The 23,335-nt window shown below is 37.3% G+C and overlaps 1 long non-coding RNA gene across 1 annotated transcript; it reads right to left on the bottom strand.

The window, feature by feature from the left end:
* Nucleotides 1-305: 305 nt before the first annotated feature.
* LOC103098771 (uncharacterized) lies at nucleotides 306-22,511 on the bottom strand. The gene is made up of 6 exons (XR_008912326.1): nucleotides 21,246-22,511; nucleotides 20,233-20,377; nucleotides 14,519-14,639; nucleotides 5,651-5,756; nucleotides 2,823-2,958; nucleotides 306-2,532 (listed from the first exon to the last, which is right to left on the bottom strand). It is a non-coding gene; the product is annotated as an uncharacterized LOC103098771 (long non-coding RNA).
* Nucleotides 22,512-23,335: the final 824 nt, after the last annotated feature.

The following is a 23,335-nucleotide window of genomic DNA, read 5'->3' as shown; positions in this document are numbered from 1 at the left end:
GAAGTCGTAACATGCTTGGAGGAGACATCACCCTCTGCTATGGCCCCTACCATTGAAATGTAGACGTTTCTCCTAGATCCTCCCTCTCTCAAACCTCAGGGGCTTAACTTCCTAGCTGTGTGAGCTAGGCAAGTCACTTAACTCCAACTGCCTAGCTCTTACCAGTCCTCTGCCTTGGAACTGATTCCAATTCTAAAATAGATGGTATGGGAAGAAAGGAAGGAAGGAAGGAAGAGAGAGAGAGAGAGAGAGAGAGAGAGAGAGAAAGAGAGAGGGGGGGAGGGAAGGAATAAAGAGAGGGAGGGAAAGAAAGAAAGAAAGAAAGAAAGAAAGAAAGAAAGAAAGAAAGAAAGAAAGAAAGAAAGAAAGAAAGAAAGAAAGAAAGAAAGAAAGAAAGAAAGAAAGAAAGAAAGAAAGAAAGAAAGAAAGAAAGAAAGAAAGAAAGAAAGAAAGAAAGAAAGAAAGAAAGAAAGAAGGAAGGAAGGAAGGAAGGAAGGAAGGAAGGAAGGAAGGAAGGAAGGAAGGAAGGAAGGAAGGAAGGAAGGAAGGAAGGAAGGAAGGAAGGGAGAAATAAACTTGTCTAAGTCTATTTCTCCAGAGAAAAAACATTTGACTGCTTGATACCTGAAAATGCTTACTGAAATAACTAATTTGACACTTATATAACTATGTAGGTTCAAGGGTGGTTTTGGGGGGCCAGTAATCTGGTTTGGGATGGGGATACCAGCCCAGGGCAGGCAGAGCCAGACCCTGAGCTAATAAACACAGACACTATAATAACAGGAAAGTTTGGTTTAATAACTAAGGGAAAGGTGGAAAGGGTTTGGGATATCTAAACTAAAGAACATAAATAAACCTCCCCCCAAAACAAGCTGATAACCTCAGAAAGATGGTATCTGCACTGTCAGTTACCTCTACTTAAAAGTCTCAGTTCCTATAATACAATACCCTTCTCTAACCCAAATTCCACCTTGGATGGCGATAGAGGTAGCAAGGTAGAAAGGTAAGCTCTCCTCTATACCCACCCCTATCAATACTGTTAAGTCATTTGCTGGTTCTCTTCATTGTAGCCTCCCTGTTTATAAGCTGTAAACCACAAAGAAGTTATGACTAGTCATAATTTTATATCAATAGTAAATACAGCTTTTAAGTTATTGAGAAATTATGACCTTTAAAAGCTTAAAAATCTTGAAGTAAATATCTGCCAATTTCAGGTAGAGGAGGAAAGACAAGAGGTCTTTGGGGGCAGCTAGGTAATATAGTGGATAGAGATCCAGGCCTGATGGGAAGGCCTGGATTCAAATCTGACCTCAGACACTTCCTAGCTGAGTGACCCTGGGAAATTCACTTAACTTCATTTGCCTAGCCCTTGCCCTTTTGTTTTAGAGTTGTTACTACGACAGAAAGAGGGAATTAAAAAAAAAAAAGTTAAAGCACTTTACCAGCTTTCCACAGACAGCTAGCACCCAGACCTGAAGTCAGGAAGACTCATCTTCCTGAGTTCAAATCTGACCTCAGATTCTTACTAGTTGTGTGTCCCTGGGCAAATCAATTCACCCTGTTTGCCTCACTTTCCTCATCTGTAAAATGAGCTGGAGAAGGAAATGGCAAACCACTCTAATATCTCTTCCAGGAAAACCCAAAATTAGGGTCATAAAGAATAATAATTAGGGTCATAAAGAACAACAAAAACTTTCATCAGATCTCATTTGAAATCCATCCCTTCTTATCTTCTTATAGAGTTTGAAGAGATGGAAATAACTAGCTGGGAGAAAGTGCAGGTTGCCTTAGCAGCTTCATTTTCACACCACCAGACCTCTACTAAACCTGATGGAGCATCGTTCTCTCCCTCCCCTTCCCCATTCTCCACTAATTTTCCACTGTGCTGCTGCTATTGCACTGGCTCTTTTTCTGGCATGAAAAAAAATGTTTTGTTTTGTTTTTTTATCTAAGCTTTTCCACACTTAGACTTTCCTTCCTAAATACTCACAATCCTTCCCATCCAAACTTAGATCATCTTTAGAAATAACATTTCCAGAAGCCGCACAGCCAGATTTCATCTTTTCCCTGCCAAAAAGGAACCTGATCCGAATACCTGGTTATATATGACAGCAAATGCAACATTCTATAGTCATGGTCTCCTACTCCTCTGCTAAGAGGAAGGATGTGTATTGGTTTCTTCTCTGTTCTCCGGAACCAAGATTTTGCATTAATTACAATTAATTGGGGTTCAACTGCCTTTTATTGTTTTTATTTATATCATAATAATTGTGTATACTGTTTTCTTGGTTCTGCTTTCTTTACTGTAACTAGTTCATACTAGTCTTTCCATGTTTCAAAGAGTTCTTCATGTTTGTCGTTTCTACAGTATTTCATTACATTCATCTGCCATCATTTCTTCAGCCATTCTCCAGTTCACAAGCATCTACTTTGTGTCTAATTTTTGGCTTCCATAGATTCTAGTTCAATATTTTCCTTGGCAACAGAATGATGTAAGCTGTCACTAAACTCTGCAACCTGGTACTACATTATCTAGTGATGCATAGAGAAACAGAAAACCAAATTATGAAGGTCGTCATGTTCTTTGGAAGTCTGGCAAAATTCTGTCAATTTTCAACTATCAGGGTGCAAGATAAATTGATTCTATAGAGCACTGGTCACTGGGAGTGAGGAACTAGGGGCCATATATTATAAATGAATGCTTGCTTATTTGTGATATTGGCTTCTAGAGGCCAGAAGCTTTATTTACTTTAGGTTCTATAGCATAACTAGAGCCCATACAGGCAACTTTACGGCACTCTAAGCTTCCCCACCATATATACCTCTTTCTTTCCTCATGAACTTCATTGTCTTTGTTGTCTCTCTCACTTCTCTTCCTCTTTGTTCCTTTGTCTTGCTTTTTCCTTCCTCCTTCTCTGCTTTTACCTCCATAAGCAGCTTGTCTCCTATCCTGAGCAGCTAGGTGATATAGAAGATAGAGTTCAGGTCCAGGAATTATAAAGACCAATCTTCCTGAGTTCAAATCTGCCCTCAGACACTTATTATATGTGTGACCTTGGACAAGTCATGAGCTTAGCTAAGTAGGCTCATGGACTTAAAAATGGAGACTTTGTAGACCCATCTAGCCTACCACCACCACCCTTTATTTTACAATAGAAATGTGTTTTGCACAATTGTACATCGTACATTGTACAAATGTACAATGAGAAAACTGAGGTGCACAGAGGTGAAGTGATTCCTCCAAAGTCACACAGGAATTGGGTGGCAGAACTAGAAATTGAACCCAGGCCCTCTGACTCCAAATATAGCATTCTTTCTGTCAAACCACACTGCTTCTGATAAATAGCTGGTCAGGCACCAGGCTATCTTTTTTGGCAGGGAGAGCATAGCTAATGAAATTATCTAGTAAGGGTTTATGAACGGCATGCGTCTAAGGAATGCTTGCACTGATGATATCACAGATATTTTTAGGTATTAATGTAGGATCACATTAGTTTTCTTGGTTAACACAACATCCCTAATTCATATTGAACTTGCAGTCCACTAGCACCCCTAGATATTTTTGACATAATCTGCTTTTTAGCCGTGTCTCCCCCTGAACTATATTTGTCCAGCAAATTTTTAACCCAAGTGAAAGATTTTATTTTTATTGATATTCCTCTTTTAAAATTTATGAAATTTCATCTTGTTCCATCCAATTATGCCTTTGATGCATTTAGAGTATGATGGAAGTGTCCCTGGACTCCCAAGGGCTAATGCCAGTGAAATAAAAGCTCTGTCAGGTTCCATTAAAATGCTTTAACTGGGGTTCTGAGAATAGACTGGGTTGTTGGTTTTTTTGTTGTTGTTATTGTTATTGTTGTTATTGTTCAAGGAACAACCTAGCTAAATACAGAAAGGCTTGTCAACAAGAGATTAGCCATTAGGTGATAAATCCTTTGATCATAATGACCCATGAAACAGATAAAAGACATAAAATGCCCCTGAGTGTTTTACAGATCTCTTTCACTTTGGTAGTGGCAGAGATGGAATCACAGAAAAGTTAGTAGAGAGCACTAAGGATTACACAGCTTCGGGACTATCTACAAATATTAATTTGTTGACTCTGAATATGAAATTGTTGACCAGTGATCGAGTGGATACATTACTAAAGGAAATGAACTATGTTTATATTAACATTTTAGGGATACAGAAGATCAAAAGATGTAAAGAAGTTTCAGATAGATGGAGAATGACTCACAGGATCTCCTCAAAGCAGCAAATAAGAGTGGTGGTTTTATTATGTGCTCCAAACACATCTTTGTGGACCTTTTGGTCATTTTGTATTGCTTTCCTTAAGTAAATAGATAATCATGATAATGATTGCAATTTAAATGCCAGTGTTTGCCATGGAATCTATGAAGAATCTGACAAAATCCTATAAGTCATCGTTTACTTTTATATTCAGAGACTTTGATGCAAAGGTGGGCACAGGGAATCCTTGAGGGGGAAGTTGAAAATTATGGTTTTAAATTAAGAAATTAAAGAAGCCAAAGAGTTAAAAAAAAAAGCCTTATGCCACTATTTCATGAACTTTCTTCAAAAAGAGGATGAGGAGGGACTGGACATGGGCATCAAACAGCATCAACAAATAAAATTCAGTCTCTCTCTTTAGAAACAACTGCTTAGCGTTCTAGGAGCTATTTCTGTGTGTATGTGCAGTCAAATCATGTACCGCTTCAAGGAAAGGTCAAAATCCATCCCAAATTAGAAAGCTAAAGACAAGAAGGCACTATACACAATTAACAAAGGATCCATACCATTCCGACAAGCTATTGACCCCCCAAATGAGATATGTATAGTAAAAGTAAAGACTGACTCGCATGATTGCCATTGCTTAAAGAAATTTAAACAATGTAAAATAGGTACTCTAACTAGGAAGCCAAAAGAGTCCAGAAACCATCTCAACCAGTAAAGAGTTGATCTCCTTGAGAAGTGGAGAGAGATGACCACAAAAGAAGAATAGGCATAGAGTTCAGGTTTGTTTTATTACCGGGGGAAAAAAAAAGAGAGAGAGAAAATGACATCAAATTACAAGTGCAACTGCCTCATAAAACAGTAATCAACTTGGTCAGTGATTGCCTAATTTTCAACATTAATATGACATAGAGTAGGAGGACATGCTCCCACAAAGTTCTCCCCATTATCTTGGGGCACGTTCTACACAAAGTCCAGTCCAAACAAGAGGAATTCCCTGTAGGTGGTCACTTTCTCCAGACATTGCTTTCTTTGGGCAGGAGGACTGTGTCAAACCTTGACACTTAGAAGGTCCCAGGACCCCGTGAGATCCTGATACTTAAAATTTATGGGACCGTGGGTAAATGGATTAATCTCATGGTACCTCAGTTTCGTCATCTGTAAAACAATAGGGTTGGACTAGATGGCTTGTGTGGTCCCTTATACTTTAGAAACACAATCTCATGATCATCACTTAATCTAATCTAGAAGAAATGCATCATCCCTCAAAAAGAGACTTGTCGGTCCACAAAGGGTAGCTAGGTAGCTCAGTGAATAAAATGCTGAATCTGGAGTCAGGAAGATCAGAGTTCAAATCTATCCTCAGACACTTAATAACCATGTCAGCCTAGGCAAATCATTTAACCTTACTTACCTTAATTTCCTCAGCTGTAAAAGATGACCTGGAGAAGGAAATGCCAGATCCTTCCAATATCTTTGCCAGGAAAACCCCAAAAGGAGTCACAAAGAATTGGAAATAACTGTAAATAACAATCCACATGGGAAAAAATTTTAATGGTTAAAGAATGAAAATTGCTTAGATAAACACATACAGTATATGAGAAGACCATTGACTTGAGTATCCATCAGTACACATACACATATGAACACACATGTGTATTCATGGTATCCCAAAACTCCTAGTGTAGTTTAAAGCTTAAAGGCAACTAGTAATAGAGTTATATAGAGTGCTAGGCCTGGAGTTAGCAGATCTGAGTTCAAATATGAGCTCCCAGACTAGCTCACTATCCATTTCACCAAGTAACCTTTCAGATGATCAACATCAACTAATTGTTTTGGGGGGAAACCTGGTGGATCAAGAATGGACTTCTGGGAGAGGTGGTTGTAGAGCTAAGACTACAAGCAGATTGCATAGGCAGAGAAATCCTTGAAAGAACTAGAGCAGAGCTGAAGAAAAAGTGATAACAATAGAGGGAAAAGATTCGCATTAACCAAGTAATTGTGATTTCATCTCCCCTCTAAAACAGACTCTTCCATAGCAAGTCTCTCAAGTCCTGCCTCCTACTTAGTGCCTGTCCTGAGGTGTTGGCTGACTTCAACATTCATGGCGGACAAGGAAAACTCTCCTGTTGTGACTAGGAGACTCTGTAGAGCACTGAGTTCTCTGCAATAACATGTGTGATGATCTTTAGCAATCACCACAATTAGAGGGTTGCCAAACTGGAAGTATCACTTTACAAAAGAAAAAAAAATACCAGAAATTCAGAACCAACTACCCCCTGGAAGGAAAACAGTTGTAATTAGCTCTACTTTAGATGGCAAGATATTTCTTCAAGGAATTCTAAACAGGTTCTGTTTCTTTTTCATGCCACTCTCCAGTTTCCATCACATGCCCTAGGAGAGTTGGCTGGCACAGCAATGGCATCTCCCAGTGGGATCTTTGGTGTTTGTTGCTGACCTGTAGGCTGGTGTGAATTAGGACAAAGACCCCTTAACAGCTGAACAGATAACTTCTCAAGTTGTACCATGAGAATCAATATTCTCAAGTAGAACTCAATTTTTACTCTTAAATTAGCAAAACGTTGTAAAATGGAGATTTGAACCCTAGACTTCAATCCCCAGAAGTCCTTGGTACTTCCCAGAATTCCCTATAATCTCACCTGACTCTTCACCTGGGTGAGATCACAAGGAGTATTTAACTGGCAGCAACGCCTACTTCGCCCTCTCAGCCATTGCAATGGTGTAGTAAGTAAGCTAAACCCAGGCATTCTGAATTGGCTAATCAGCCATGGGCACATGGTGTATTTTCTTTATTCCTTGATTTTCTAATAATCCTAAACCTTTTAAAATATAATATTTTATTACTTGAGACTAAATTTAATCTTTACAACATCCATGTTGGCATCTTAACATCACCAATCACTTATAAGGGCAATCTCATTTTTTGGATGAGTTCCTTTCCACTAATTGAGAGATTACCACCTTTTTGTGGTGTGGGTGACTATAGCATTTCAGCTTCTATGGTGAAAATGGAATTCGTCTTCCAGTTTATAAGACTAACATTCTTCTTATGTTTACCTAGGGCTCTTTGAGGTCACTTTTACTAGGGGAAAAGTCTGATACAGCAAGGTCAACTTTGTGTGTATACCCACAAAGAGAAACAGAAAAATTGATATAATTATCCAGATAATTGTTTTAAAAGGACAACTCTACAACAGCTATACTTTGATATTATCTCAAATTGATATTATCTCTAGAAATCTCCAATATTTGTATGAACCGATGGAAAGTGAAATGAGCAGAACCAGGAGAACTATTTATACAATGACAACATTGTAAAGGAAAAAATAAAATAGCTAGCATTGATGTAGTTAAGATTTTCAAAATGCTTTATATGTGTTAATTCATTTGATCCTCACATCTCTAGGAGGCAAGTACTATTATTATCTCCATTTTCAGATGAGGAAACTGAGTCACAAAGATGCTATCACTAGGGTTATGTGGCCAGTTAGTGCCTGAAGAAGAATTAGAACTAGGGGTGTTTTTAAATTACTTTCTGAAGTTTCTTTTTTTTTAGATATATTTATTTTTATCTATTATATGTAATAATAAACTTCCACATAAGTTTCCTAAAGTTATATGAGCCAAATTGTCTCCCTTCCTTCATCCTTCCCAGAGCTAGTAAGCAATTTGACCTGGGACATACATATATTATCATGCAAAACATTTCTATATTGTTCATTTTTGTAAGAGAATAATCATATAAAACCAAAATCCAAAATAAACTTAAGCGAAAAGTTGCATACTTTGATCTGCATTCCAAGTCCAACAAAAAGAGAGAAAGAGAAAAAGAGAGGGAGAGGAGGAGGGAGGGAGAGAAGGAATAACATTGCTATAGCAGCCCATCTAGCCTCTCTCAAAATCTACTTATGCTGGTAATCAGGTCCCCATAGGGCAATTGACTGTTTTTCACCTCAGAGCTCTAGAAGTAATCCTGAGAGGCTGTGGATTCTAATATTTTCACTCATGAGCTCTAATCCAAAGTGATCTCTCAATATCAACTAACCAGCTACATCAATTAATTTTTGTAATTTAAAAGGTTTAGTTATCAATTCTTTTCTCTCCTTCCCTTTGTAAACCTTAAAATTTCTTAGACTTATGAATGTTGGAAATTTCACCATTGGGAAATTTCATACTTGAAAAAATTTCCTACTGATAGTAAGAACTCTATTGGAATATGAAACTCCTTGGCATGGGAGGATCCTTCTCCTCACTACTTAAGACTACTTTAGGACAGAAACCTTTTGCTAAACAATGGAAAGGGCTTTGACCTATGCTTAAGCATAGAACAGGAAGTTCTTTGAGTCATGATTGATTTTAGAATTGATACAATAGAGATACTTGGAATGACAGAACCAGGTCTTGGAAACTACAATCTCCACCCTACTCAGAGTAACAGGATTTAGGAAGGGCTGCAGCAAAGATCAAGATTTAATTATTTGAGAATATGACCTTCAACAGACATGTGCAAAGGGGGCAGACCTCTGGGTGGTCCTGGTTTAAGCTAGAGCCACCATTGGCACAGGGGAGACATCGACAGTGATTGGTAGATGTGAGAACTGAGGGGAGGGAACTTAGATGGTTGGCTTAAAGATAGTGAGGAGGTTGATGCTCTGAAGGAGGTCTGAGAGGAGAGAGGTCCTGGAGGGAGAGCTGCTAGAGAGGTCTTGAAGGAGGCTGTGGAAGAAGAACTCAGGAGGAGTCAGGAGGAGAATTCTCTGGAAACATTTCTTGAAAGGAGGCTCTCTTGAAGGTGGAGCCTGAGGTTGGCATGAGAAGCCATAACCAACTGACTGATTTATCTCTTAGGACTGAGGTCTAGGCCTTATTGGTTTAAGGCCCTTCATTCTTATTCCTTTCTTACTTTCTCTCTTTTTCTATTGATTAATCAGTGCATTATAAATTAAATTTCTCTATAAAACCCAGTTGGCTTGGGCATATTCATAAATTGGGAATATATTCCCTGGCGACCATCTTATATTTATATAAAACCAAGACACAGTAGAAAACATATTTCAGCGGTCATAATTGTTATATATTTCCCTTGCTCCCAAACATTTTAATTATCACAGTTTATGGCTCCCACTCTCTTATCTACAACTATTTAACGCTCAAAACTATTTTAAATCTAACACCTTAAGGAGAGAAGAAAAATAAATGCTCGTAGCAAATACACATAGTCAAAAGAGAAAAATGTCTGTATTGGCCACATCCAAGAATGTATGTTAACACATCACCTAACATATGGGCTTCTTGACTTGATTCATTCTGCATTTATAGTAAATCACCTCTTTGTCAGGAAGCCAGAAACACTCTTCACCATCAGTTCCCTGGAATCAGTTTGCCACTGCACTGGTCAGAGTTCTGAAGGCTTCAAAACTGTCCATTTTAACAACGTTGCTATAGTATAAATTGTTCTTTGGGTTTCTGCATGACTCTCAATGAGTTCATATAAGTCTTTCCAGGACTTTCTGAAACCATATTTTTTCATCAGTTCCCTTCCGCAATGGATAGGTAACCTTTTAGTTTCCAATTCTTTGCCACTAAAAAAGAGCTAGTATAAGTATTTTTGTATATATGGGCCCTTTTCCCCCTGTATTTGATCTCTTTGGGGTATATGCCCAGTAGTGGTATCACACTGAGCAAGTACAATGTAACTTTTTGGTCATAGTTGCTTTCCAGACTGGCTGTGTTAATTCACAGTTCACCAACTAAATATTAGTGTGTCTGTTTTTCCATAGCCCCACCAATAGTTTTCATTTTCTTCTCTTGTCTTCTTTACCTTATGGGTGTGAGATAGAATCTCAAAATTGTTTTAATTTACATTTCCCTAATTTTAGTGATTTGGAGGGAAAAAAATTCCACATAGCAATAGATAGTTTAGAATTCTTCCCTTGAGAACTGCCTATTCATATCCCTGACTTTTTTGTCGATTGAAGAAAGGTTGTTATTCATATAAATTTGAATCAGCTCCTCCTTATATATTAAAAATGAGACTTTCATCAGAAAAATTTAACTGCAAAAATTTCCCCAGTTATTGGTTTCCTTTATAATCTGAACTGCATTGGTTTTGTTTATGTAAAAAAGTTTAAATAATAAAAATTGTTCATTTTATTTTTTGTGATCATCATCATTTATTTGGTCAGAAACCATTTTCCTATCCATAAATCCAAAAGATAATTTCTTCCTCACTCCTTTCATTTGTTTATACTGTGACCATTTATGTTTAGCTTTTATTCATTTGGAGCTCATCTTGGTGAGCTCTTAATCTAAGTCTAATTTTTGCCAATGTTGTCAAGACTTTCCAGTAGTGTTTCTCAAATAATTTCTCATAACAGTATCCAGATATTTAGGTTTCTTGAACACTAAGTTATTAGGCTGATGTGCTTCAATGTGTTGTATACCTAATCTGTTCTACTGATTTCACTCTTTATTTTTTAACCACTGCCAAACTGTTTTGATGATTACTGTTTTATAGTATAATTTAGAAGTCAGGGGGGCAGCTGGGTAGCTCAGTGGATTGAGAGCCAGGCCTAGAGACAGGAGGTCCTGGGTTCAAATCTGTCCTCAGACACTTCCCAGCTGTGTGACCCTGGGCAAGTCACTTGACCCCCACTGCCTAGCCCTTACCACTCTTCTGCCTTGGAGCCAATATACAGTATTGACTCCAAGACGGAAGGTAAGGGTTTAAATAAATAGATAGATAGATAGATAGATAGATAGATAGATAGATAGATAGATAGATAGATAGATAAATAAATAAAAGTCTGGTACTGCTAGAGTCCCTTCTTTCCTACTTTTTTAATTATTTCCCTTGAGATTCTTGACCTTTTGTTCCTTCATATAAATTTAATTATTATTTTTCCTAATTCTATGAATTAATCCTTATTCATCTGATTGCTATGGAACTGAGTAAATAATTAAATTAGTTATTAATTAAGTTATATATTTTTAAGTTTAGTTAATTAATTAAGTAATATGGCATTTTTGTTATATAGGCCTACTCCTAAGCAATAGATTCCTCCAATCATTTTTATTTGTATAATGTTTTGTAGTTGTATTTATAAAATTTTTATACATTCTGTAGTTGTTTTAAATAGAATTTTTTTATTTCTTCTTCCTGAATTCTGCTGGTAATATACAGAAAATTCATGTGGATTTATTTTATAGACTGCAAGTTTGCTGAAGTTATTGTTTCAATAAAGTTTAATTAACTCTCTAGAGTTTTCTAAGTACACAATTATATTGTCTGCAAAAAGTGATCATTTTGCTTCTTCTTTGCCTGTCTTCATTCCCTCAATTTCTTTTTTTCTTGTCTTATTTCTGTAGCTAGCATTTCTAGCACTATATTAAAAAGTAGTGGTGACAATGGACCTCCTTGTATTATACTTGATCATATTATCCTCTCTATAGATAATCTTAGCTCTTCATTTTGGGTATGTACTATTCACCACATTTTTTATTTATTCCTATATTTTCTAGTTGTTGGTGTTTTGTTTTTTTTTTACAGAAATGAGTGTCGTATCTTATAAAAAGTTTTTTCTGTGTCTACTAATGAAATCAATGATTTTTGTTGTGCTTGCAAAAATATGATCATTTATGTTTATGGTTTTCCTAATTCTAAACCAATCTTGTATTCCTAGCATAAATCCAACCTGGTCATAATGTATAGTCTGTGATATGTTGCAGTAGCCTGTCTACTAATGTTTTATTTAAAAATTTTGCATCAGTGTTCATTAGAGATACAGCACTATAATTTTGTCTCTGTTTTGACTCTCCCTGGTTTTGATACATCATAGAAGGAATTTGAAAATAATTTATGTAATGTCAAAATTGACTATTCTTTGAATATTTTATATAATTTACTTGTAAATCAATCTGGTTTCAGGATTCATTTCACCCCATCTCTGTTCCCTCTGGGTGTTTATACACGATTTGCTTAATTTCTTATTCTTAGATGAAATTGTTTACATTCTCTATATCTAGTTCTATTAATATGAGTACTTTATATTTTTCTAAAACTTCATCCATTTCATTAGTCAGTATAACAATGTTGGCATATAGTTGGGCAAAATAGTTTTTCTTTTTCTTTATTTTCTTTATTCTTCCATTTTTTGAAAATTCTCCTTTTTAATTTTGGATAATAGTGATTTGGTTTTCCTTTTTTAAAAATTCAAAGTATCTAATTGATCTATTTTATTGTTTGGTTTCTCTCTTTCTTATAAAAATCAGGTCCTAACTTTTATTAGTTCAATGCTTATTGCTTTCAATTTTATTAATCTTCTTTATTTCATTTTCTCTCTTCTCACCTCTTAACTCCTTACAGTCTTCTTCTGACCTTATCAAGTTACTCATGATCTCATAGTTATCAAATCCAGTAGCCTTTTCTCAATTCTGTTTGCCCTTTTTATAGACTTTGACACCATTGATCACCCTCTCCTCTTTGATACTCTCTTTTTTTCCTAAGTTTTCAAGGCATTACTCTCGTGGTTCTCTTCCCATCTATTTGACTGCTCCTTCTTAGTCTCCTTTTCTAGATCCTCACACTCTATAATTGTAAGTGTCTCTCAAAGTTCTGTCCTAGACCTTCTTCTCTTCTCCCCCTATCCTCCTTCTCTTGGTGATCTCATCACCTTGCATCAATTTAATTGTCATCTCTATGCTGATAATCCTCAATTCTACCCATCCTGCCCTGATCTCTCTGCTGACCTTTTACATTTCTAACTCCCTTTCAGACATCTCACACTGGATATATAGTGGACGTCTTAAACTAAACATGGACAAAATAGAATTCATCATCTTTGCCCCTAAGCCCTTTCTCCATTACTATAAAGGGCAACCCTGTCCTCACCAACCCCTGGCTCACAGCCTACGAGTCATTCTCACCTCCTCACTATCTCTCACTCCCCATGTCCCAATTATTGCCAAGACCTATCCATTTCATCTCTGTAAAATCTCCCCAATATGCCTCTTTCTCTGACATTGCCACCACCAGTCCTCATTATTCTGTTGTTGCTCAGTCATTACAGTTGTGTCTGACTCTTCATGACCCCATCTGGGGTTTTCTTGGCAAAGATACTGGAGTGGTTTGCCATTTTCTTCTCCAGCTTTTTACAGATGAGGAAACTGAGGCAAATAGGGGTAAGTGACTTGCCCAGAATCACGCAGGTACTCAGTTTCTGGGGCCAAATTTGAATCCAGGAAAAAGAGTCTTCCTGACTATAGGCCTGACATTTATCGATTGCTCCACTTAGCTGTCCTTTACACCTTGACCACTGAAAAAAATAGCCTGGTGGTGGATCTGCCTGCCTCATCTTTGGGAGCCTGCTTCTGGGCATGTGTAATAGTCAGTTGTACTTGCACGTGTCTGACTGTTTCTTGTTGGTAAACTATGTGGTGGTGAAAAGTCTTTTAATTGAATTTTAAGTTTCAACGGAGTCAAAATCTACTTGACATTGTTTTGGATCCATGACAGGGGGAAAAAGTCAAAACCCTCCACTCTTAGTCAGCCTTCCCTCTTGACTAGGTCAGCACAGGCATACACACACACACACACACACACACACACACACACACACACACACACACACACACACACACATTATCATAATAAGAAGGAACCTTCTCAGCCAGTTGCAAATTAAATGTTTTAGGAAGCTGCATTAAAACACTTCCATGGGGGCAACTGGGTATCTCACTGCATTAAGAGCCAGACTTAGAGGTATAAGGTCCTGGATTCAAATCTAGCCTCAGATACTTCCTAATCACTTAACCCCCATTTCCTATCTTTTACTGCTCTTCAGCCTTGGAACCAATACACGGTATTGATTCTAAAATGAAAGGTAAAGGTTTCTTGGGAAGAAAAAAAACTGTCAGGCTCACAAAGGCATTTTAGAGGACTGAAACAGTTCCTGAAATATTCTCCTACAGGCTGAATTTTTTTTTTTCAGCTTCCAAAAATGCATCATTTATAATGAGTTAACAGCCTGGGTCCTGGCAAAATCTGCTTCAATGCTATGACTCTATTCAGCAGTTTCAAAGGTGGGGTCTTATTTTTTCTTCTTGCATATCATTAATGATGACAATAACAAAGCAACAGAAGTTTTCATGGAGGATGGTTTAGAGGAACCTGTGCTGGTGGTGTTGGAATCAAAGACCTGGCTTTGAATTCAAGAAAAGTGAAGACTTGCTCAGGGTTAAACAGGTACACAAAAAAATATACCTGAATGTGAGTTTCTTCTTTTCTTCAATTCTTTCTTAAACTGTATCTCACCCAGGAAATAACAGAAGTCAAAACAAGCATCTCTGCTTCTCAGGTAAGTGATGGTCTGCTAGATAAGCAACTGTTTTAAAGAGGAAAGAAAGGGAAGAGATACTCATGATTTTCATGATATTCAAGAAAAGTGAACTCACATTCAGGTATACATTTTTGTGTCTTAAAAGGAAATAATTGTGACTGATGCTGATTCCTCATTGCAAAACACAGAATAAATAAAGAACTGGTACCATAATTGAACAGCAAGACTGATCATGTAAACCCCCCAGAAGATAAAAACTAATATCTGTAAAGTACTTTGCAAACCTTAAAGTGCTACATAAATGTTAGTTATTACTACTACTACTACTACTACTACTCCTTTATTCAAAGCTCCCAGATTTGAACCTCGAATCTGCAATTATTTGGTCAGGTCAGACCTGAAATTCACCTTTTCATTGTAGATATAGACAGAATGTGTAAAGTAAATAGTCAATATAAAAATGTAAGAGTCAGCATGGCATAGTAGATAGACAGTTGATCTTGGAGTCAGAGAGATATGAATTTAAGCCCTGCCTTTGACACAGACTGGAGGCAAATTGTTTCACCTCTAATATGCCAATTAACTTTCTAATATTATACATTAAAAACAATTGCAGAAATATACTGGAAGGGCTTTCCTATTATGCTAATGTCTATATATACAAAACACCGTTATGGAGGCACCTAAGTATATACACAGATGTACAGTAACTACAGATTACTCTTTATAGATTATTCATACCTGATAGTTAAATTCTTTAACTGAGAATTTTTCTTTAACTTGGGTCTAGTTTCTCTATGTATTAGAAAGTAATAAACCCTATTTCTAGACTATAATTCAGTTATCACAAATTCAAATTTATCTTTTCCTTAGTTTATCTGAAATTAGTAGATATGATTTTTTATTATCAAGATGTTTTTCTCATTGCATGTGTTATTGTGTTCATGAAATGGTTTTGCCATAATTAACTTACAAAATGTGTTGCCTAATAATTTATCAAGAAAGAAAAATAAACCTCACACCTAGCAGATTGGCTAACATGACAGCAAAGGAAAGTAATGAATGCTGGAGGGGATGTGGCAAAGTAGGGACATTAATTCATTGCTAGTGGAGTTGTGAATTGATCCAACCATTCTGGAGGGCAATTTGGAACTATGCCCAAAGGGCGCTAAAAGACTGTCTGCTCTTTGATCCAGTCAGAGCACTGCTGGGTTTGCACCCCAAAGAAAGAATAAGGAAAAAGACTTGTACAAGAATATTCATAGCTGCACTCTTTGTGGTGGCAAAAAATTGGAAAATGAGAGGATGCCCTTCAATTGGGGAATGGCTGAACAAGTTGTGATTTTGTTGATGATGGAATACTATTGTGCTAAAAGGAATAATGAACTGGAGGAATTCCATGTGAACTGGAACAATCTCCAGGAAGTGATGCAGAGTGAAAGAAGCAGAACCAGGAGAACATTGTACACAGAGACTGATACACTGTGGCACAATTGAATGTGATGGATGTCTCTACTAGCAGCAATGCAATGATCCAGGACAATTCTAAGGGACTTATAAGAAAGAACACTATCACACTCTCCACACAACTAAAACTAGACTTGAGCAATTGGAAAAACATTAACTGCTCATGGATAGGACGAGCCAATATAATAAAAATGACCATCCTACCCAAACTTATTTATCTATTTAGTGCCATACCCATTGAACTACCAAAATACTTCTTCACTGATTTAGAAAAAAACATAACAAAATTCATTTGGAACAACAAAAGATCAAGGATATCCAGGGAAATAATGAAAAAAAAACACATATGATGGGGGCCTTGCAGTCCCTGACCTTAAACTATATTACAAAGCATCAGTCATCAAAACAATTTGGTACTGGCTAAGAAACAGAAAGGAAGATCAGTGGAATAGACTGGGGGAAAGCGACCTCAGCAAGACAGTATACAATAAACCCAAAGATCCCAGCTTTTGGGACAAAAATCCACTATTCGATAAAAACTGCTGGGAAAATTGGAAGACAGCGTGGGAGAGACTAGGAATAGATCAACACCTCACACCCTACACCAAGATAAATTCAAAATGGGTGAGTGACTTAAACATAAAGAAGGAAACCATAAGTAAATTGGGTAAACACAGAATACTATACATGTCAGACCTTTGGGAGGGGAAAGGCTTTAAAACCAAGCAAGACATAGAAAGAATCACAAAATGTAAAATAAATAATTTTGACTACATCAAACTAAAAAGCTTTTGTACAAACAAAACCAATGTAACTAAAATCAGAAGGGAAACAACAAATTGGGAAAAAATCTTCATAGAAACCTCTGACAAAGGTTTAATTACTCATATTTATAAAGAGATAAATCAATTGTACAAAAAACCAAGCCATTCTCCAATTGATAAATGGGCAAGGGACATGGATAGGCAGTTCTCAGCCAAAGAAATCAAAACTATTAATAAGCACATGAAAAAGTGTTCTAAATCTCTTATAATCAGAGAGATGCAAATAAAAACAACTCTGAGGTATCACCTCACACCTAGCAGATTGGCTAACATAACAGCAAAGGAAAGTAATGAATGCTGGAGGGGATGTGGCAAAGTAGGGACATTAATTCATTGCTGGTGGAGTTGTGAACTGATCCAACTATTCTGGAGGGCAATTTGGAACTATGCCCAAAGGGCGACAAAAGAATATCTATCCTTTGATCCAGCCATAGCACTGCTGGGTCTGTACCCCAAAGAGATAATGGACACAAAGACTTGTACAAAAATATTCATAGCTGCACTCTTTGTGGTGGCCAAAAACTGGAAAATGAGGGGATGCCCATCAATTGGGGAATGGCTGAACAAACTGTGGTATATGTTGGTGATGGAATACTATTGTGCTAAAAGGAATAATAAAGTGGAGGAGTTCCATGGAGACTGGAACAACCTCCAGGAAGTGATGCAGAGAGAGAGGAGTAGAACCAGGAGAACATTGTACACAGAGACTAATACACTGTGGTACAATCAAACGTAATGGACTTCTCCATTAGTGGCGGTGTAACGTCCCTGAACAATTTGCAGGGATCTAGGAGAAAAAAATACTATTCATAAGCAAAGGATAAACTATGGGAGTGGAAACACCGAGGAAAAGCAACTGCCTGAATACAGCGGTTGAGGGGACATGACAGAGGAGAGACTCTAAATGAACACTCTAATGCAAATATTATCAACATAGCAATGGGTTCAAATCAAGAAAACATGTAATGCCCAGTGGATTTACGCGTCGGCTATGGGGGGTGGGGGGGAGGAAAAGAAAATGATCTATGTCTTTAAATGAATAATGCTTGGAAATGATCAAATAAAATATATTTTAAAAGTTAAAAAAAATAAAAATGTAGCCTGATAAGCTACACATCCAGTGAAAGAACTGTGGGAGGAGAAACACAGAAGAAAAACAACTGCTTGATCACATGGTTCAATGGGGATATGATTGGGTATGTAGATTCTAAACGATCACCCTAGAGCAAATATTAATAATATAGAAATGGGTCTTGATCAAAGATACATGTAAAACCCAGTGGAATTGCGTGTCAGATATGATAGGGGGTTGGGAGAGGGGAGGGAAAGAACACGAGTCTTGTAACCATGGAAAAATATTTAAATTATCTAATTAAATAAAATTTTCAAAAATTTAAAAATTTAAAAAGAAAGAAAATCAAGTCAAGCACATATATATAGATAAGAAGACCTTTAAAAAGATGCTGTCATTTTTTAAAGTTATTCTAAAAGGAGAAAGGGAAATAATGTTAACAATCACCTCTTCTAAGGACTTTTATGTTCTATTCTCAGTAACCTCATTAATTTGAACCTTGAAAAGTTATAATTGACACAAAGGTTTTGGAAATCTAGGGATAGCCAATATTCTGTCCAACGACCTTGACCATAACTTTATCTTGGCTGACTTTCTGGATATCTTCTGAGGCCAGTGTTGGCTGCATTCTCATGCTGTTTATTTTTCAAATTCTAAAGAGATCAGGACCTTTTCTTGTTACTATTAAAATGTAAGTTTTTGTCCCAGAGGAATGGAATCTTCCATCAAAGATTGTTTTCTCTCTACATTCAAATCCTTAGCTAGATTATATTCTTTAATAAGAACTTGCATAATGCAATTCTTACTGCTTATTGAACTTATCAAAATCACAAAGCAGCAAGGATTTTAGAATCTACAATGCTGAATCAACAAAATCTTCAGTAGAGATTCTATGCAACTGATTTTCACATATGCCCTAGGAAAATATTTCTTTTTTTTTTAACCTTAGAGTTAAAAAATCTGATGTGTTTTAATATTCAACCATTCATACACCAATTCAGAATTGTTTTTCACAAAATTATAATTCTTACTGGTAGTATTAATTTTATTCATATTTGTACATGTAAATACAATACCAGAGAAGCTCAAAACAATCCATCCTATTCTCTTAGAAAAGTAAAACCTGAAATTCACATTGCCAGAACTTGATGATTAGTCTAGCCTTTACTTCTTAGAATTTAAAGTGAATGCAGTGCTTTAAAAGGCAGGGTTTAGGGGTAGGGGTGACAACTTTCCCTCTTTTTGTTCATTAAAAGACCACATCCAATGCATGGTCTACTGAAACTGAAAGAGGAAATCATGAATATCCTTTGAGTGCCCTTAAAATAGCTAAGCACTTTTTGTCACTATTATCTATAATAAAATGATCATTCAAAAGGTCTCTTGTTTAAGAAAGTATCAGCATTTATTATTTTCTTTCCTAGAAAGAGTATTGGGGCTTAGAATATTTTCATTCCCTGAACAATTACCTAGGAAACTACTTCTGAGGGTTAGAGGAAGAGGGAATAAAAACCCTGGAAAGTTCCTTGACTGTTTAATAATGGATGACTCAGTGAATTGAGAGCAAGGCCTAGAGACAGGAGATCCTGGGTTCAAATCTGACCTCAGCCACTTCCCAGCTGTGTGACCCTGGGCAAGTCACTTGATCCCCATTGCCTAGCCCTTATCACTCTTCTGCCTTGGAACCAATATACAGTATTGATTCCAAGACAAAAGATAAGGGTTAAAAATAATAATAATAATAATAATAATGTGACAAAAAGTGCAGGTTTATTGCTCCTTCTATAGAGAAGTTTGAAGCCATCTTTTGTTGGGATGGCTAAGTGTCACAGTAGTCAGAACTTCCTGGAGTCCTAGGTACAAATCTAGCTTAGACACTTACTGTGTGATCTTAGGCAAGTCACTTCACCTCTCTCTGCCTTGGTTTCATCTCAACTGCAAAATTGGGATGATGATGTCACCTACTTTATGGGGTTGTTGTGAGAATTAAATGAGGTGTTTGTAAAGCTCTTAGCACAGCGCCTGGCATATAACTTGTTCTCTTATCTTTTTTCCCCTCTTATTTCTTCCTGTCATCACTGAGGTTTATAAAATTCTTGTGGGCGTGAACAAGGTCTATTATAGCACACGATCAACATTTCAGCTCTGATTAAGAAATCATTGAAGTACTTGAAATTCCGCTTTTCCCTTTCAACAACAGATCATTTTTGCTTTTGTATATAACCTGTATTGTATATTATATATACATATATATATTGTATATTTTGTATATAACCTGTTTGTGCTTCTGCTACAAAACCAGAACGTCTGTGGCTTAAGCTGTTTTTCCATGTCCATTGGATTTACTCTGGAATTTCCACAGGTTACTGGACTTAATATCAGGGTAACAGAGTTCAAGTCAACAGCTGGCCCCGACTCTACTGAAAAACAGACAGGAGTCATTAATCAAATCACAAGCGCTCCTTGTATCCCTTAGGGCCTGACGCTCAGCAGAGCTTAATAAATGCTTATTAACTGACAGAGAGAAAAGATACTTAACAGGGCAACATCACGTTATAGACTTTTCATCCTCCCATTCATGAATGAGCAAAATCCCTTAAAAGATGCGCGTACTCGGGCTGATAACCCCCTCCCTGAGAGCCTAACCAGAAATATCTCACCCGAAGGGGGGGGGGGGGGGCGGGGGTTCAGTAGTTGTAACCTAAATTTGTTTGTCAGAGGCCTCATGTTTCCATCTCCTGTAAGCGAATGGTTCATGCGGTTTCTGGGCTCTGCCTCCCATGGCTCCTTGGTATAGTCCAGAAATTCCTAAGCCCCGCCCCCAACCCCTGCATCTCACATCTGCTCACCCCATGAGCTGCAGCTCCCACAACTCTCCACCCCCAGAACTGCTCTCTGCGGAAGCTCCGTCTTGCCATTTTCTTAAATATTGTGTATCTCACACCAGTGTTACCGCTTTTTTTTTTTTTTAGAGTGAAGACATTGCAAAGGTGCTTATGCAGAAAACTAAAAAAGAAACAGAGGGCAAGTGCCAATGAGGGGGATGTTGCCTCAGTGGCCCCCTAATCCAGAAGGATGCCCCGCTGGCATACAATTGGGACCAGTTCTGGCTAAAAGAATGGTGTTAAACGGCTAATACTGGTAACTTGGTGTGGGTTTAGGTTCTGTGGATCAGTGCTGACCCAAACAGTGGTTCCGGCCCATGTGCAGGGTCAGCCACGCCAGGCCTACAAATGCTTAACAAAAATCTGCCTGCGGGTTGGTGTTATTCAAATAAATGATATTTACCTTATAAATGGCAGGATGGGTGGTGGACTGGGGTAAAAGGAGCTGCCCAAACTAGCAGGTTCTACCTCCTCCCGCTGGGATACTGGTCTTCAAGGGCCAGCTTGGTCCCAACACCATTGGGCTACTCTATTTACTCTCTCTCTCTCTCTGCCTAAACCCTTCTGGATAACTGAAATCTGACTAGCTGGTCCACAAGTATGAGAACAAAGTTCTGATTATAGTTTTAGCTAGAAGCCAACAGGCTTAAGCCAAGCATGAGCTGGCTCAGAGTATAGCAACAGGTTCTGGCCAGGCAACTTGTCTCACGCAGATGAAATCTCCAGGAACTGGGTCTAACTGACGGGATCAGGATGAGGGTCAGGACCAGGAAAAGAGCCTCTGGATTACTGGGTCTCCTCAGGTAGGTCCGGAGCTTAGCCAACCCCCCCTGTTACCCATTAGAATGGCCACAGGAAGTTCTCCCATCTCTCCCTCACAGCATCCCAAGGCAAAAGGCTCCTCTGGGTCTCTCTGTCCTCTCACTTATCCTTCCCTCTCATTCTAGAATGCAGCCCCAAATGGTTCCAGGCCAGCAGTCAACTGCCTTTGCAAACAGTCTCTTCCACAAGGTTCTTGCATGCTTTTTCCCCAAAGTCTTTTGCAAGTTTGCCTTCATTTATCTTTATTTTAACATGTCCCTTAAGAAAGCACTTCAGGCAATGGCTGAGTTGGATTAAAAGTGATTTGCTTAGCTTGGGAGGAGACACATATAGATTTGAGGTCCAGACTTTGGGGATCTACTATGAAAAGGGAAGGAGTCACAAAATAAACCATAAGGGATTGTGAAAAGAAAAGACCGAGATTATAAAAAATTTCAGAAGGAAAAAAGTTCATTTAAAAACCTTGAGCATAAGCAAATAAATCAACAGCGAAGGTATTAATAATAGAAGGGAATATGACCTCCAGGACTTCTAAATAAGTTCAAATGTCTCTGAATAAACATTAATGAAAAAGAAAATGATTCAATATCTGATGAGGCAAAGGATCCTGTGGAGTTCCAAGAAACAATGGAACTACAGCAGGCTATTCATGAATGATTTAAGAGAGAAATGAGAATTGTGAGATCAGAACTTATGACCTGCACAGCAGAAGGAATTGGCAGAATGGGAAAACTTGAACCCATAGCAATGCCTCTCCAAAGAGAGAACAACATATTGGAAGTGAAGTATGATCTGAAAGAAGAGAAGCAAAAAGTCATCATATTAAAAACAGTAATGATCTATATATAGGCCAAACATACTGATCTCAAAGGCACAATTTGCAGAGATAATTTAATGATTATATGTCTCCCAGAAGAACACAAATAAAAAATACTGACCACCATAACACAATAAATAAAATATCTTCCTAAACCTTGTATACACAGAAAACAAATCATCAATGGAAAGAATCCACAAATTTCCTCCAGAATAAAAATCTATGCCTCAAACTCCAAGGCATATAGTGGTAAAATGTACAGTTTCAGTGACAAGACCAAACAACAAAAAAATTCTGCAAGTTACCAGGAGAAAGACTTTCAAATATAAAGGAAAGACAATTCAACTAACACAAAACTATTCTTCAGCCACCAGAAAACAATGAAATAATGTGTTCTAAGGAGCAAAGGAGCTCAAGATGCAACCCAGAAACAGTCTCCAAACCTAAGTCTGAAAATGGAGAGACATGCATTAAAAGAGATATTTGAAGTCTCTTAAAAAAAAAAAACCCAGACACAAGCAGATTAATTGCTTTACAAATATATCGAATAACAGGAATATAAAAAAAGCAAACATATGCAGCAACCAAAGGAGATGAAAGTAAGAAAATTAATTATCTTTGAAAAAAAAGGAAGAGAGTGGAACAGAAAGAAAAACTTACCAATGGGGATTCTTGAAAAAAGAACCATTAAGAGACTTCTTTCTAAAAATACAAAGGAATCAAGGATGAAGATGGATCTTATATAGAAGTGTTGGTGGAAGAATAAGATTAAAATATCATGGATTAAATTTCATATCATCTTGCCTATAGATGAACCATTGGTTTGCTGTTGTTATTTTTTAAACTAAACTGCA

This window comes from Monodelphis domestica, chromosome 5 (assembly GCF_027887165.1).
Source record: "Monodelphis domestica isolate mMonDom1 chromosome 5, mMonDom1.pri, whole genome shotgun sequence".
Taxonomy (NCBI): Eukaryota; Metazoa; Chordata; class Mammalia; order Didelphimorphia; family Didelphidae; genus Monodelphis; species Monodelphis domestica.
The sequence above is the reverse complement of the archived record's forward strand: the minus strand, read 5'-3'. Positions and strand labels throughout refer to the sequence as shown.